This window comes from Taudactylus pleione, unplaced genomic scaffold (genome assembly GCF_031769625.1).
Source record: "Taudactylus pleione unplaced genomic scaffold, aTauple2 ptg000041l, whole genome shotgun sequence".
Lineage (NCBI taxonomy): Eukaryota > Metazoa > Chordata > Amphibia > Anura > Myobatrachidae > Taudactylus > Taudactylus pleione.
Genome location: NW_028284443.1, coordinates 14,213,027 through 14,228,692, shown reverse-complemented (window position 1 = coordinate 14,228,692; position 15,666 = coordinate 14,213,027). Strand labels below are relative to the sequence as shown.

Sequence of the window (15,666 nt, the reverse complement as noted above, 5' to 3'; positions counted from 1 at the left end):
GAATTGGTCTAAAAACTTAAAATAGTTGTGTGTTAGAATAAATAAAATAAAATCACAAATAAATTGTTTATGATTTGCATCAATGGATGGATCTTTCTCTAGGAAGTTGCAAGCTTCAATGCCCTTATGGTGTTCAATGCTAGTATAGAGTGATTGAACATCTATAGTGGCCCACATGAAACAATTATCCCAAATGATTTCTTGTATCAAGTTTAAAAGACTGGTCGTGTCTTTAAGATATGAGGGAAGAAGTTTCACATATTTACTGAGAAAGATATCAACGTACTCTGATGTATGTGAAGTTAGCGAGTCAATGCCGCTATAATAGGTCGGCCTGGTGGGTTTTTTAAATCCTTATGGATTTTCGGCAAGTGATAAAAAATGGGAATACCTGGGTTCGACATCATTACATACTGATATTCATCTTTTGTAATTACATTTTTATGCAAACCTTGCACAAGTAATTCTCTAAGCAGTTCTACAAATTCTTCTTTGGGGTCTTTAGTGAGTGGTAAATATGACTTCAGATCTCCTAAGAGCCGGACAGCTTTTTTAGTATAATCTGACTTGTTCATAATGACCAGACCTCCCCCCTTGTCTGCCTATTTAAGTACTAGATTTTCATTCTCTTGTAAAGTTTTAAGTGCCTGTTTTTCTTGATATATAAGGTTACTTTTTAGGGATGTCTCAGCTGGAGTATCTATTAAGTCCTTTTTTGTCATTTCATAGAACATATTACTGCTCTTTGATTCTAATGGGTAGAATTTAGACACAGGTTTAAGGCCTGATTTAGAGTTGTTCTCATAATTATATACAATTGCTGTATCCTTCTTAACAAAATGTCTTTTTAATGTCAGTTTTCTGACAAACTTGTTTAGGTCAATGAATGTCTGGAATCTATTACTTTTCTGTTTTGGTGCAAAGGTAAGTCCTTTACTTAGAAGAGATGTTTCTGCCTGGGAAAGGGGATGGTCAGAGATGTTAAAGATCCCTTGTGTGGTGGGATCTTTTATGGTCTGTATGGGTTTTAATTTTTGGTTCCTTTTCTACAGCCTGCTCTTCTTCCTCTATGTGTCTTCTTTTGAGTGGTGATGCTATTCTGAACTGCTCCCTGAACATAGTTCTTCTTTGAGGTCGCCAGTGGTTAGGTGTGGGGGTGCACTGTATCTATTTCTCAATGGTATGTCTTGTTTTGTCATGGGGCTGAATCTAGTCCTTTGTGCATATGTCTTATTTGGGGCTCTATTCCATTTGTTCCTGGGTGGATGCAGCTGATTAACCCTAGGACAATTCCAATTCTTAATCTTGTTAGTTTCATAATCCACTTCATCTCTTAAAAAAATTTCTCTTTAATCATGTGCAGTCCGCAATGCGCGGCATCATGGGATACATCTGACGTCATGGATGACATCACCAAGATGGCCGCGGCGTACTGCGCATGCGCTAAACAGCTTTTAGCACCGATTTCAGTCTCTAATGATTACCTCACTAATAGATTATATAAAGGGGTACCCCCAGACTCATATCCTTGCCACAATATCCCCGATTAATATCTCTGTTGTAGAAATATTGGCAGAAAGTAATTAGTTGTATATAGTGCAGAATTATTCAGAGGTCCCAAAGAAGCAATTCTATAAGTGTGTTTATTCACCCTATCTGTCAATATTTAAAATGTATGGTGGAAGTTAATTTCATGCTCAACATAAGATGGAACATATGGAATGAAAGTGCCTTTAACCACTTACCTGGCGGCGGCAGGATGCGATGGCAGGCTCTGTTGCTCTCTGGCGCGATTTAAGAGGAAATACTTTCCTCTATCTTAAGGGGCCGGGCTGTGATGTTGGTTGTCAGTGACAGCTGACTTCACATTCTTTTTGAGCACCCCAAAATGCCAGCACCGGGCTGAACCAGCCTGGGGGACTTATGCTATAGCAGGGAGAAAAACATTGTTGGGTCCCCCTATCATGACATAAACCAGACCCAAATTGGCCAGGCCAGGCCTGGAATTCCTCAGAAAATTGGTACCCCCACAGAGTCTCTGGCAATAACATGTCATTATGCACTAGTACTGTACCGAGTGTACTGTACAGTCCATTTGGGTTCGGTTTTTCTTTTTTTTTGTATTCTGAAGAAGTATGTAATACTACACTAAGGGGCGCTGGAGAGTTTTGTAAAATCAAATTCTGAAATTTAATTAGAATCGAGTTTGGCTGAAACAACTTTTTTGATGGTGAATGAGATCGAGTTATTTCTGGCGCAGCCAAACACACACGAACATGCAGCCTGCACATATCAGTGAGATACGTGCAGGCTGCATGTGTGTTTTTTTGTAAAATAAATGTTACAAAACAGAAAAACATGTGTGGGGTTCCCCCCCAAAAGCATAACCAGCATCGGGCTCCAGGAGCCAGTCTAAAAATACGAGGAAAAAATGGCATGGGAGTCCCCATATTTTTAAAACCAGCACTGGGCTCAAACTAACTAGAGTATAATGCCATAGTCAGGGGACCCTTTCACTGGGTCACCACGGCCAAAGCATTAACACCCAAACTAGTCAGACAGGGCCATGCATCTCACAACCAATCAGCGGCCGTTTACTCTAGAGGCTGACGGCCCGGCAACTGATGTAACCCATGAGGTCTCCGTCATTTGCCGGGGAAGAGACGTATGTGGAATCTTCAATGTCCGTGGGTCACGATATTAGTTTTATTTTGTTTTGTTCATTGGGCCGGGACTCTACTGGGGAAGAGGACCAACCTGTGCCAGGAGGTAGGTGAGTATTTTTTTTCTTTTTAGCTACAACCTTAGATTTCTACTTGACATGGGGATCAATCACCGGGGAGTAGGTGAGTATAGTATGTATGGGTTTAGTGTGTAATAAAATTGTACTTTGTACAGTGTGTATATACTGTTTTTTTTTCAGGTACAGGTGCCGGCTGTCTGCAAGCACTTGTAGTTCCATAAGTGCCAAAGGGCAGGCAAGCTGACACCTGTAGTCCCACTGTAAGAAACAATAGGATAGATCTATTATTAACACTATTTCTCCTTCATCCACTAGGGGACACTGGAGGCTAAAGATAGTGGGGTACAGATGGTGCTAAGTCGAGTTTGGGCACTTTAAATTTCAAGAAGTGTGACTAGCTCCTTCCCCTCTATACCCCTCTACAAGCCCCTGTCTAAGTTTGTGCCTGAGTGGAGCTGGGTATGTAGATACACTTCTCAGGGTTTTTAATTGAAAGAGCGGTGCTGCGCTGATATAAGAAGATTAAATTGAGGACAGACAGGCAGTAGCTGCACTGCCTGTCTGCAACGATGGAGCTGCCAGGGGGACCCTCTCGCAAGTGCATGCACTTCGTCTAGGGTCCCCGACTGCTTAGACCACTGTCTATAAAACAGGGGATTCCACATGCCGCTGCATGTAGCAGGCATATGGTCCCCCATCAGTCAGATCCGCCGCCGGCAGCATGTGCAGCTCGGTGAGTAGAACTTGGTTCCCTGAGTAGCGGGGTAGCCAGGTTATTATATTAAAAGGCAGTGTAACTTAGCAGCAGGCAGCTCCGGCTGATGGAAAAGCAAGAAACAGGTGCCGCTGTGGCTGCTGGATAATCCCATCCACATTCGGCTGTAATTAAGCCAGTGATAACAAGTAACGCTGTGAAAACACACACCATGTGCATAGTGCACGCTCATAGCTACAATTGAGCACCATAGCGGGGGAAGAGCTTAATTCTGGAGTCCTGTGGGGGTGGAGCTTACCTCCCGAGTCCAGCTTCTCACTTCCAGCGGCCCCATCTCTTCTCTGGAAGTGCTGGCGGCAATTACAAGACCCTCTTTGCTTAATGAATGAACAAATCGCTGCTGCATAAAACTGGTAGCCTAATCCTGGACTGTAAGTACACAGCAGGATTTAGGCAAGGCAGGAGAGCATTTAAGTATAGGTGAATACTTCCTTCAATGCTTATCATTTTCTGGCACTGCTAGGAGCGCTATTAGAACAAGTGTGGCTCTCTCCTGCCTCTATATCCCAGTTTCTTATTTTGACCTTTTCACTACACTTTACTGTTCTGTGTAGGGGGTCTGTATGTATCATGATGCTACGATTATTTACCTGCAAATATTGTGCAGGATAGTTTACACACGGAACAATCATCTAACTCCCTATTGTGTAGCATGGATGGTGTGGTTGGCATTGCTGCGTCACAGCGCTGGGGGTTCGGTTACCACTGCAGCTCTGGCTGTGTGGAGTTTGTGTGTTCTCCCTGTAATATAACCTATGGCCACACCACCCTGAATACACCCTGGGAATACCAGGTGTAGTAGGCTTATGCATCCTGAACAATAATCTTCAGAGATGGCAGATTTGCCATCTTGGAATGGCGCAGGTTACTCTAAAATGAGCTTTAGACAATGGCTGACTGCCCTTAGGGAGCTTATTCCGTTGGCATAACATATAGGGGAAGCGGCGTCTTCCCTTGGCATCCAATTACGTTTGCCTTACACGCCTACAGGAGGTGATTTTGGCACGTAGAGCGCTGAGGCTTACATAGTGGCTTCTCTATGCAGGGGCCTTCCAGGACCTTGGCTTAAACCTATGGCTCTTTCCCGTACCACTAAACAGTGTCAGATGCGATAGAGGCTTATTTTCTGCAATACGACAGGTATTACAGGTACGGGAGGAGGACACTAGTCCTGCTTCACCGTTTTTCTTTTTAAAGAAATAAAAGATTGCATTTCCAGTTTCAGTAAAACTGGATTATATTGGGAACATCCGGATAAACAACTTTCAGATGTCCTGGCGGCTATTATCTTTTTCTCTTTTTCTTGCTTATAGCAGATCCATTCCTCTATAGTAGGTCCATCGGTTTCGTGATTATTAACGTTGCCGGTTACTGGGACCATGTCTTTTAAAGACATCAGGCTGGAGTTTGAAGCTCAAGTCTATTTAAGATCAAGTGTAGTATCTGTTCTTATCAGTTTAATATCTGATACGCCCCCTATCTGGGGGCCATATTTTACTGCGGCCTGTCATTGTAATCTGCTGAAGGCGGATGTGGAATTGAGACAGCAGAAAAATCACTTTCATTAGCGGATAGTGTATTACTTGCAGTGGATCTGTCATGGCTGCCGACACTTGAGACTCCTGGGAGGAGGCACGCCTACTAGGCACAATAACCTGGGGTGGCTTTAGGAATGCCCTTTTCATGAAATCTCGATAGCACGGAATAAAAGTAAATAGAATTTATTCACAGGAGAAATATAATAGCAACGTCTCACATAAAGTCTCAACAACACTGAGCTTCACATAAGCAATAATGAGTATAGGAGAAAACCCCCCATATAGTCTTTAACACAGAAAAGTTAATATGGTAGGGAACCCCGAGTCCAGTATGAGGCTAGCACCTCAGGATGGTATAGAGAAGCTTCACCTGGGTGGAACCCTGTAGTGATGGAGATCCGGAGCAGAATGAGTCCTGTGATGTGGTGATAGACGGAGTAGGGTTGAGCCCTGTGATGCTGTGAGGTTGAAGTAGGGTTGAGTCCTGTGATGCGGTGAGGTCGTAGCAGGGTTGAGCCCTATGATGCAGTGAGGTCAGAGCAGGGTTGAGCCCTGTGATGCAATGAGGTTGAAGCAGGGTTGAGCCCTGTAAAGCGGTGTGGTTCCGGAACATGGTTGAGCCCTGAGGTGTAACTAGAATCCGGAGCGGGGTTAAGCCCCGCGATGCAATGATGGTTGAAGCAGGGTTGAGCCCTGTAAAGCGGTGTGGTTCCGGAACAGGGTTGAGCCCTGCGGTGTGACTAGAATCCGAACGGGGTTGAGCCCCGTGATGCGGTGATGATATCTGTAACGGTGCAGTTGACAACTGTAACGAAGATAGGTTCGATGTGCACAGGAGTGAGAGGGAACAGGCAAAGTAAATAGTGCAGCAAAAGGTGAAACAACAGCAGTGGAGAAAAAAGCAATACTTAGGCAATGGCTATGCTGAGCTCTGTGGTGCGGCTGGTAACTGGCATCAGAAATTTAGCTGGAACATGAGCGGAGAAATAGCAAAGTCCACAGCAACTCACAGTCACAGCAGGGATCTGGCAGGAGTCCAAGAAAGACCTGAAACTAACGTTGTACAGACACTGAGACACTGGGCCTGATTCGCTTTCAAGCCGGTCGATGGTGGCCCAGTGCGCATGCGCACGACGAAGCCGGCTCCGTCGTGTGCATGCGCGAGACCCAGATAGCGACTGGCAAACCATCGCTCCGGGTCTCGTACCAAAGGGGGCGTGCTGTCGATGTTGAGTGACAGCACGCCCCCTTTGGTGGGCGGGCTGGGGGAGTGGTTCCCATGTGAATGCCTTCGTTTGGGGGCGGCCCCACTGACCTCACGAGTGACGTCAGTGGGAGAGATTTCGGCTCTGTTTGAGTTAGTAACAGGCTTTATACTAGAGGTTTGTGGGCCTGATTCAGAGCCGCTCGTAAGCGGACGCTCTTTCGCTCCGAGCGATGTTCGCACATCTGCGCATGCGTATGGGTCGTAATGCGCATGCGCCAACCAGTCAGTGCGGTCAGAAAACGTGTGTTCGCAAAATTGCGAGTGTCTGCTAATTTGAGTGACAGGATGAGGCGTTTGTGGGTGGTAACAGGGGAAGGTGCTTGAAAACGGGGAGTGGAGATCCGAACGCAGGCGTGCCAAACGGTCAAAACGGGTGTTTTAAGGGTGTGCATAATTAACAAAGCAGCGTCATCGACCACGTCACTTGGTTGTTTCTTAGCCTGAACTGTTCGCATGATTGCGGTAGGAAAATCCAACCACAAGCACTGCGAGCAGTTCAGACGCCTTTCGATGTACTCGATTAATCTAATAAATAGCGGAGATGACGTATGATGCGAGCGGCCAGGGGGCGTCTTTACAAAATAGCGAGCGCATGTTTAGTTCGCTTGCTCAGACATAGAGGCGTCAACAGACCGCAAAGAGCGAGCGCTCAATTTAAATAGCCGGCCCCTTTTTCTGAACGATGGTCCCCAACTGCACATGTGCTGCCTCTGGCGTGCACATGCGCAAGACCTGTACTGCGACGGCAGCTACGTCGCAATGGGTCTTGCTACAAGACGGGGCGGCTGTCGATGTTGATTGACAGCTCGCCCTGTTTTGTAGGCGGGGAGGGGTGGTTGCTGCACAAATGCAGGCATTCCCTTAGGAACGCCTGGCATTTGTGGGGGCGGCCCTACAGACATCACGAGTGATGTCAGTAGTGGACTCCCTGTTCTATTAGAGCAGGACGTTCACTCGGGCCTGCGAGAGCTGAGGCCCTACCACAGGGTCTCCTCGCAAGCCCGATGGTCATGATAATTGCGACCATCGCCAGGCCGCTCGCAAAAGCTGTGGGTGGTCACCCACAGCTTAGCGAGCGGCCTGGAGGCTGAAAAAAAAAACCTGCACTGATTCAGAGCGAGCGCTTGTAAACAGCGTGTGGCTCTGAATCAGGCCCAGAGTCCCTTCCCTTGGGGAGTGCGGGACTAGGCACAATATCTCTGGATATCAAGAATACCTATCTAGTCACCTCTCCAGATGTTTTCTGAGTTTTGTATTTTGGAAATCTCATTTCCGGAGTCAGGGCTTGGTATTTGCCTTATGATTCAGCCCCCAGGGTATTCACAAGGTTTATGGCTGTATTGTGGACTTCCGTTGTATACAGGGGATCACTATCATCCCTCATTTGGATGATCTTCTGCTGAAGGCCCATCCTAGGGTCCTATTACGGAGTGACTCACAGCAGTCTCATTCGTCATGGGTGGATTCTGAATTTTTCCCAAGTCTCATCTACAACAGCAGAAGCTACAATTTCTGGGTATGCTCAGGGACAGCTTATGTCAGCGAGTGTTCCTCCCTCAAACAAAGCAACTTCCATTCAGGAGAGGATGGTCTTTCGATGTCGTCTAGTTTCAGTGCATGTTTCCATTCGCCACCATAGGAAGATGGTTGCGGCATTCGAGGCCCTTCTTTATGGACGATTTCACTCCAGGACATTTCTTCTTCACCTCCTCTCTCAGTGTACAGAATCCGTCCTTTTCCTTCACCAACGGTTAGGGTTAATTTCCAGAACTCAGATAGCTCTTTTCTGGAGGTTGAACTTAGTACACCTACTGGAGGGATGAGATTCGGAGTGTGGGATTGGACTCTTTTTAACACAGTAGTGAGTCTGAGAGGAGGGAAGGCTGTAATTAAGGATCCCAGACCGCTAGACATCACAGCTAGACATCACAGGAAGCGAGTCTGCCGATAAATATATTGGAACAGTGTTTTACTATATTCAAACAGCAGATCACCTGTTGCGAGGCCGAGCAGTCAGGGTCCAGTTGGACTTCGCCACTACAATGGTGTACATGAACGGCGGCACCAGAAGTTGGGCGGCTACGAAGGAAGTAGGCCAGATTCACCCCTGGGCACCTGGCAACAAAGTTCGCAATGAAAGTAAAAAAATTGGTAAGCAGGATGCATCCAGGGGCAACATCCACAGGTTTTTTAATAGCTGGTCCAACTGACCAAATGTCTTCCTTAGGTCAACCTCATGACATCACGAAAAATAATCTACTGCTCTCAGAGTTTGTGTGTCAGTGTGCGCCCGGGGGCTCACTACTCGAGGCAACTACAGGGGGCTCACTACAGGGGGCAACTACTAGGCTCACTACTGGGTGCTCACTACTGGGGGCAACTACAGGGGGCTCACTACTGGGGGCAACTACAGGGGGCAACTACTGGGGGCTCACTACAGGGGGCAACTACTGGGGGCTCACTACTCGAGGCAACTACTGGGAGCAACTACCGGGGGCTCACTACTGGAGGTACTGCATAGGGGGACCACTACTGGAGGCACTGCATAGGGGGGACCATTACTGGGGGGCACTACATAGGTGGGCACTGCATAGGGGGACTACTACTGGGGGCATTGTATAAAAGGAACTGCATAGGGGGGATGGCGGCAGCTGGGGCTGGCATAGGTGCTGGTGGGGTGGTACATTTTAATTTGGGGGGGCGCACCAACATTTATCTTGCCTCCGGGCACCTGGGATGAAGTTACGCCACTGTACTACAGGGTCCTTTAGGCTATCCAGACTTAAAACTGCTACGTTTGACAGCGTGGATGTTGAAAGACCCATTTTAGGGTGTAAAGGGATCCCATCCAGTGTAATCCCTACTATGCTTAGAACCTAAAAAGAAGTTACTTCTAAACATTACCACCATTTTTGGAAGTTTTATGTTTCAGGGTCTGAACGTAGAGGGGTTCTTCCTACAGTATTCAATCTAGCCAGATTTCTGCTTTTTATGCAATCTAGTTTCTCAACACGGCTGGGTTCTCTAAAAATTCAGATTTCAACTCCGATGGTTTTCTTTCAGAAGAAGCTTTTTCTTCATAGTGTGATTCATTTTCATCCACCCTTTGTTCCTTCCTATGGCTCCATGGGATTTGGATCTCATACTTTCCTTCTTACAGTCTCCTCTGTTCGAAACCTCTGGAGTTGGTGGATTTAAATACCTTTTCGTGGAAACTTCTTCTTGCGCCGGCCTCAGCCGGGAGGGTGTAGGAATACTTGGAGCTCTATCCTGTCGTCCTCCAGACTTGGTTTTGCATGAGGCTAGAGCGGAACTCCGTACAACAATGGGCTTTCTTCCAAAGGTGTTTTCAGCTTTCCAGGTCAACAACCGATTGTGTTACTGATTCTTCCACAAGATTCACCTTCGTTCAAGACCCTTAACTGTTAGGGTTTTTTGTAGTTCCGTGGACTGGACTGCAGCCATACGTAAAATAGACACTCTAATTGTTTTCTATGATGCTGGTTGTCCTGGCTAGCCAGCCTCCAAACACTCGCTGGCCTGCTAGAGTTGTCTGTCCTTCAGACAGGCAAAAATGGCATAATCTAGGGAGACTCCCCCTTTTTATTACAGAGCATTCCTCTCGCTCAGTCAGTTTCCTTCTGGGCGGCTGCTCGAGGGGTTTCCATGGAGTTTCTTTGCCGAGCAGCTACTTAGTCTTGCCGGCATATCTTTTATATTTTTTTTCATAGATTTGATTGCGGCCTCTGCAGCGCAGTATGGCCTGTCTGTTTTGCAGGGTTCTAAGTACTTTGTCGTCTGCAATGAGAGCTCTGCGACGTCCCTACTGTCTTTAGCCTCCAGTGTCCCCTAGTGGATGAAGGAGAAAACAGGATTTTGGTACTTTCCGATGAATCCCTTTCTCTGATTCCATAGGGGACACTAGATGTCCACCATGCACAGTTCCTTCCTGCCAGGGTTGTGGTTATTTTATGTTATGACTATTAGAGAACAGTTTTATGTCTCTGGTTGTGTTACAGTTATTTCAACCCCTTATGTTCTGTGTACTTGCTTTGCCTCCTCTTCCAGTTGCATTTTCTCAGCTACCCTCGGGCACAGTTTTCTTAGACTGGGGCTTATAGGGGAGAGGAGCTAGTCACATTTCTTGATATATAAAGTGCCCAAGCTCCACTTAGCACCGTCTATACCCCACTGTCTTTAGCCTCCAGTGTTCCCTATGGAATTGGAGAAAGGGATTTATCAGTAAGTATCAAAATCCTGTTTACCCCTGCTCCCTCCTGCCAGGGGTGGAGGGAAGAGCCCTGGGCTTAAGCCCAGGCCTCGGGTGCTTAGGAGAGGGGGGACCATTTAATTGGGGCGTCCCCATCTCTCCTGGGAAACCCCACCCTGGGCTGAATAATTTGGGGTGTTAATGCTTTGGCCGGGGTGACCCAGTGAAAGGGTCCCCTGACTGTGACATTACACTCTGGCTAGTTTGAGCCCGGTGCTTGTTTTAAAAATATGGGGACCCCCACTCCATTTTCCCCCATATTTTTAAAACCAGGACTTACTCACGGAACCCAGTACTGGTTCATGAAATACGGGGGACCCCTACACATTTTGTCCCCCGTACTTTTAGAACCAGGATTGGCTCAGGAGCCTGGGGCTGGTTACGCTTTTGTGGGGGAACCCCACATTATTTATTTATTTATTTTTAATTTAACTCTTTTTGGGATATTTACAGGCAGAAATACACACGGATCACACTGATCTGTGTATGTTTCTGCAGAACTCACAGTTCACCGGTAGGTGAATTGTTTTCCCAAATTTGGACACGAGTTTTGTCCTTTCTCGTGAGTGTTATAAAACTCGATTATTGGTAAATTCCCAAATCCTATCTTTACTAGGGAAAATGTACACGTTTTTAAATGTAGCATCTTTGCAATCTCTCCAGAGTTGTCCTGTAGCAAATGAGAATTCTATCCTGAGTTTGATGTTAGTAAATTTATGAGTTGCAAAAAATGGCCAAACTCTCCAGAGTATGCTATCTCAACCAAACTCGAATCTTAGTAAATTTACCTCTAATAATCTAAAAAACATAAAATGCTGATATCTAAGACCTCATTTAAAAAGAAAAAAAAATATATATATATATATATATACAGTGTATGTATATATATATATATATATATATATATACAGTGTATGTATATATATATATATATATATATATATATATAAAATTTGTGAAACTCTGTACTCTCAATAACCAATTATTGCTCCGGTGCACATCCCCAAACTAATAAGTATAGCACAAGACAATAGGATGGCACTCTGTGACACTCCACAATCATGCAATAAATCACAGCACTACTTTGCTCCTTGTCAACGTTTCAGTGTTGAACCACTTTTATCAATACATACAGAATATCATAAAAGAAATACCTTAAATACTCTTCACCCTGTGTACCTTCACCATGCTGCTCCATCCCAGTGGGGGTCCGATGACGTCACACACAGTGTCGCAGTGCCGGCACCGCCATCATCCCAGGGGGCGTGCACACCGAATAGTTTACCCATCACCAAGGCAACCTGTAGAACTGAACAAAAAAATTAATACAGTGCTGAATGTCAAGTAAACAACAACATATCAGGTCTCAAAACATGCTTGATGCCAACTAAAAAATTATGTTAGACAACTTTTGAACAATGCATTGCACTAAGGGCCTGATTCAGCTTTGGAAATAGAGTGAGATTTAGCACTTAACTGATCATCTTGGTGAAACCATGTAGCATTGCAGGTGGGGCAGATTTAAAATGTTCAGAGAGATTTAAATTTGGGAGGGCGGTGTCCAAACTGACATCTAAAGTGTAGCATAATAATAAAGCAATGCAATATTTGTGGACTACATACAAAAGCAGCCAGTATTTAGACTACATGCAAAAAAATCCATGTATTTACAACCCTTGCATTGCAACATGGTTTGCCCAGGTACACAGTTAAGTGCTAATTCTCACTATTCCCAAAGCTGAATCAGGCCCTAAGTTCCTTCAGAGGGTCAACTGAGGAGAACAAAAGGACAAAGGCTATGTGCCCAGGTGCTATACTATAAGAAACATGTAAAAGAGTTCATTTCATTAAGACCCATGGGTTTAAGGATCTGAAGATTATTAATCCATCTTGACTCATGTTGTGTTACGGTTCTCGCATGGTTGTGTAAGACCTCTAGAGCCAGGGAGGTCCAATAACAGCCACCCGCTGTTCCCATAGTGATTTATTTACACATCAGTACTTAGGTGGCTGCCTGAATTTACACCTCCAGCAGTGGAGGCTTACACAGCTGGCGAGAGATCGCAGGACTGCTGACTAGGACAAGACAGGTAACTGGAATGAGGCTGCAGGTAATGGTATTGAAACATGCGTAATGGACAGGATACACTAGCAGCGACAGATAATGGGTCTCAGGAATGTCCAGGGACAATGGTGCAGATGGGTAGCCATATGAAGAATGGTGGTAGCACGGGAGCTACTTGGTGCGGCTGGGAAGCCGTATAGAGATTGGTGGTAGCACGGGAGCTACTTGATGCAGCTGGGAAGCCGTATGGAGAATGGTGGCAGCAGGGAAGCTACTTGGTGCGGCTGGAAAGCCGTATGGAGAATGGTGGTAGCACAGGAGCTACTTGGTGTGGCTGGGAAGCCGTATGGAGAATGGTGGTAACACAGGAGCTACTTGGTGCAGCTGGGAAGCCGTATGGAAAGTGGTGGTAGCACGGAAGCTACTTGGTGCGGCTGGGAAGCCATATGGAGAATGGTGGTAGCACAGGAGCTACTTGGTGCGGCTGGTAAGCCCTATGGAGAATGGTGGTAGCACAGGAGCTACTTGGTGAGGCTGGGAAGCCGTATGGAGAATGGTGGTAGCACGGGAGCTACTTGGTGCGGCTGGGAAGCCATATGGAGAATGGTGGTAGCACGGGAGCTACTTGGTGCAGCTGGGAAGTCGTATGGAGAATGGTGGTAGCACGGGAGCTACTTGGTGCACCTGGGAAACTGAGATGAGATGCAGGCTATGATGAAGTCTTGAGGGCCATGGTGTGGCTATGACAGCTGAGATGAGATGCAGGCTATGAAGTGTCTGGAGCAGACAGGTGAACTCTGGCACAACAGGAACACAAGCAGGAAGCAGACTGAAATGGCTTGGCTGGACTCTGAAATGATAGTGCCACAGGCAGCAGCAGGGTAAATTTCACAGGCTAATACCAAACAGACAGATAGGTGCAGGACACTGGAACTGTGGAACTTGGGGAGACCGGCAAAAGATCAGACTTCAGAGAGACATGCATACAATGGTTGTCAGACAGTATAACTGGCATGGAGTGAAAGGCTGGCTGAAACTTAAAGGAAGCAGCGTCCAATCAGAACCAATTCCTGGAGAGAGCACTTCCTAATCAAAGGTATGTGTCCACCTGAGCTCTGCACACAGACAGCTAGTAATTAGTGAGCACATGATACAAAACAGACAGACATGAATGACAGGCTATGATTTAAACACAGACAAGACAGGATTTCCAGCTTCCTGCAAAAAGCCAGAACAAGGACAAGACATGATGCTGTATCCAAGTAACAACTATGACTGGGAACTGCCACCAAGATGATTTGCTAACAACAAATCCTAATAGTACCCACCCCCCCTTTGATGGTGTACTCCGGACACCCCAAGGTCAGTAAGGGGAGCAACAATTTTGGTGTAACAGAAAATGATCAATGTTTTTACGATGTCTCTTTTTCTTCCCCACCTGTTTAGGCTTAACAATGGGGATCCTAAAGATGTTATTACTGTCCACAGGAAGCACAGACAGTTCTTCCAAGAATCTTTCATCTGCTACTGGATTGTAGTCAGAACTACAGTCGTCATCTACAGGCTGAGCCATACACTTTTTATTAGAAATGGCTTGCTGCACAGATAGAGAAGCTAATTTCTTTCTCATTTCCAAATTCATTGGGGATCCTATCCCTGGGTAAGTTAGCAAGCATCCAGAGTGGAGATATGTAGGTTGAAGCTCCTGTAGAGGCGAGGAGATACTACAATCTTGAGGAGATTGAGATTTGCTGGCTGATTTAGCAGATCTTGATTTGGGCAGTCTTTTGGAGGCACAGGTAGAACTTCCAGAGGGTTCAGCAATCACAATGTCTGGACCCCCAAACCTCCTAAGGACAGTACAGACAAATAAATCAAGATCATGGAGAATGGAGTTGTTTGATCTAAAGTAGGGTTCAGCCCATCTCTTAGCTTCTCCTTTAAATGCCAAAAGCAGGAACATAATTTCTTCATGTTGAGAAAGACCTGGAGGAAGCACCTGCATTTCAAGCATTAAGTCCCAAATTGTTCCAATTCCCCATTGAAGATCAGGCAATCAGGGTCCTGGTCTGGTTTCACAGATTGATAACCCCCCAGCTGGAAAAGATTCATCAGGCTCTCCTCTTGGGAATGGAACATCAGACTTCTCTTTTTGGGTTGGTAAATCAAACTCCCCTCTTGGTGTCAGTACTTCACACCTCTGCTCTCAGGTCGGTATATCAAACTCCTCCTGGGAGCAGTACTACGGAGACCTCTTCTGAGGGCAGTACATCAGACACCTTTTCTGAAGTCAATACATCGAGCTCTTCTCATGGTGTCTGTACTTCAGGCACTTCTTCTGAAGTTGGTACATCGAACTCCCCTCCTGGAGTCAGTACTTCAGAGACCTCTTCTGAGGGCAGTACATCAGGCACCTTTTCTGAAGTCAATACATCGGACTCCCCTCCTGGGGTCTGGATGACTGAAACATCGGGAACCCCTTCAGGAGTAGGTACATCGGACACCTCACTTGAGGTTGGCACATCAGACTCCCTTACTGGAGTCGGTACTTCAGACACCTCTTCTGAGGTTGGCATATCGAAGTCCTCTCCTGAGGTCTGGAAGACTGAGACATCGGAACCGGAACAGGCAGAACCTGGGACGGGACCGGAACAGGCAGAATCTGAACGGACCGGAACAGGCAGAATCTGGGACAGGACCGGAACAGGCAGAATCCTGGATGGGACCAGAACAGGCAGAATCCGAGACGGGACCAGAACAGGCAGAATCCGGACTGGGACCGGAACAGGCAGAATCTGGGATGAGACCAGAACAGGCAGAATCCGGGATGGGACCGAAACAGGCAGAATCCGGGATGGCACCGGAACAGGCAGAATCCAGGCTGGGACCGGAACAGGCAGAATCCGGGCTGAGACCGGAACAGGCAGAGAAGACTCCTACTGGGGTAGGAAAATCAGGTGTCTCTCTGATTATGAGATGTTTATCAATTTTAATATCGGAAGTTCCTC

At 46.3% G+C, this 15,666-nt stretch overlaps 1 pseudogene; it reads left to right on the top strand.

Annotated features, from left to right (window-relative positions):
* The first annotated feature begins 4,931 nt into the window (after window positions 1-4,931).
* LOC148537987 (U2 spliceosomal RNA) lies at window positions 4,932-5,039 on the top strand (annotated as a pseudogene).
* The last annotated feature ends 10,627 nt before the right edge of the window (window positions 5,040-15,666 follow it).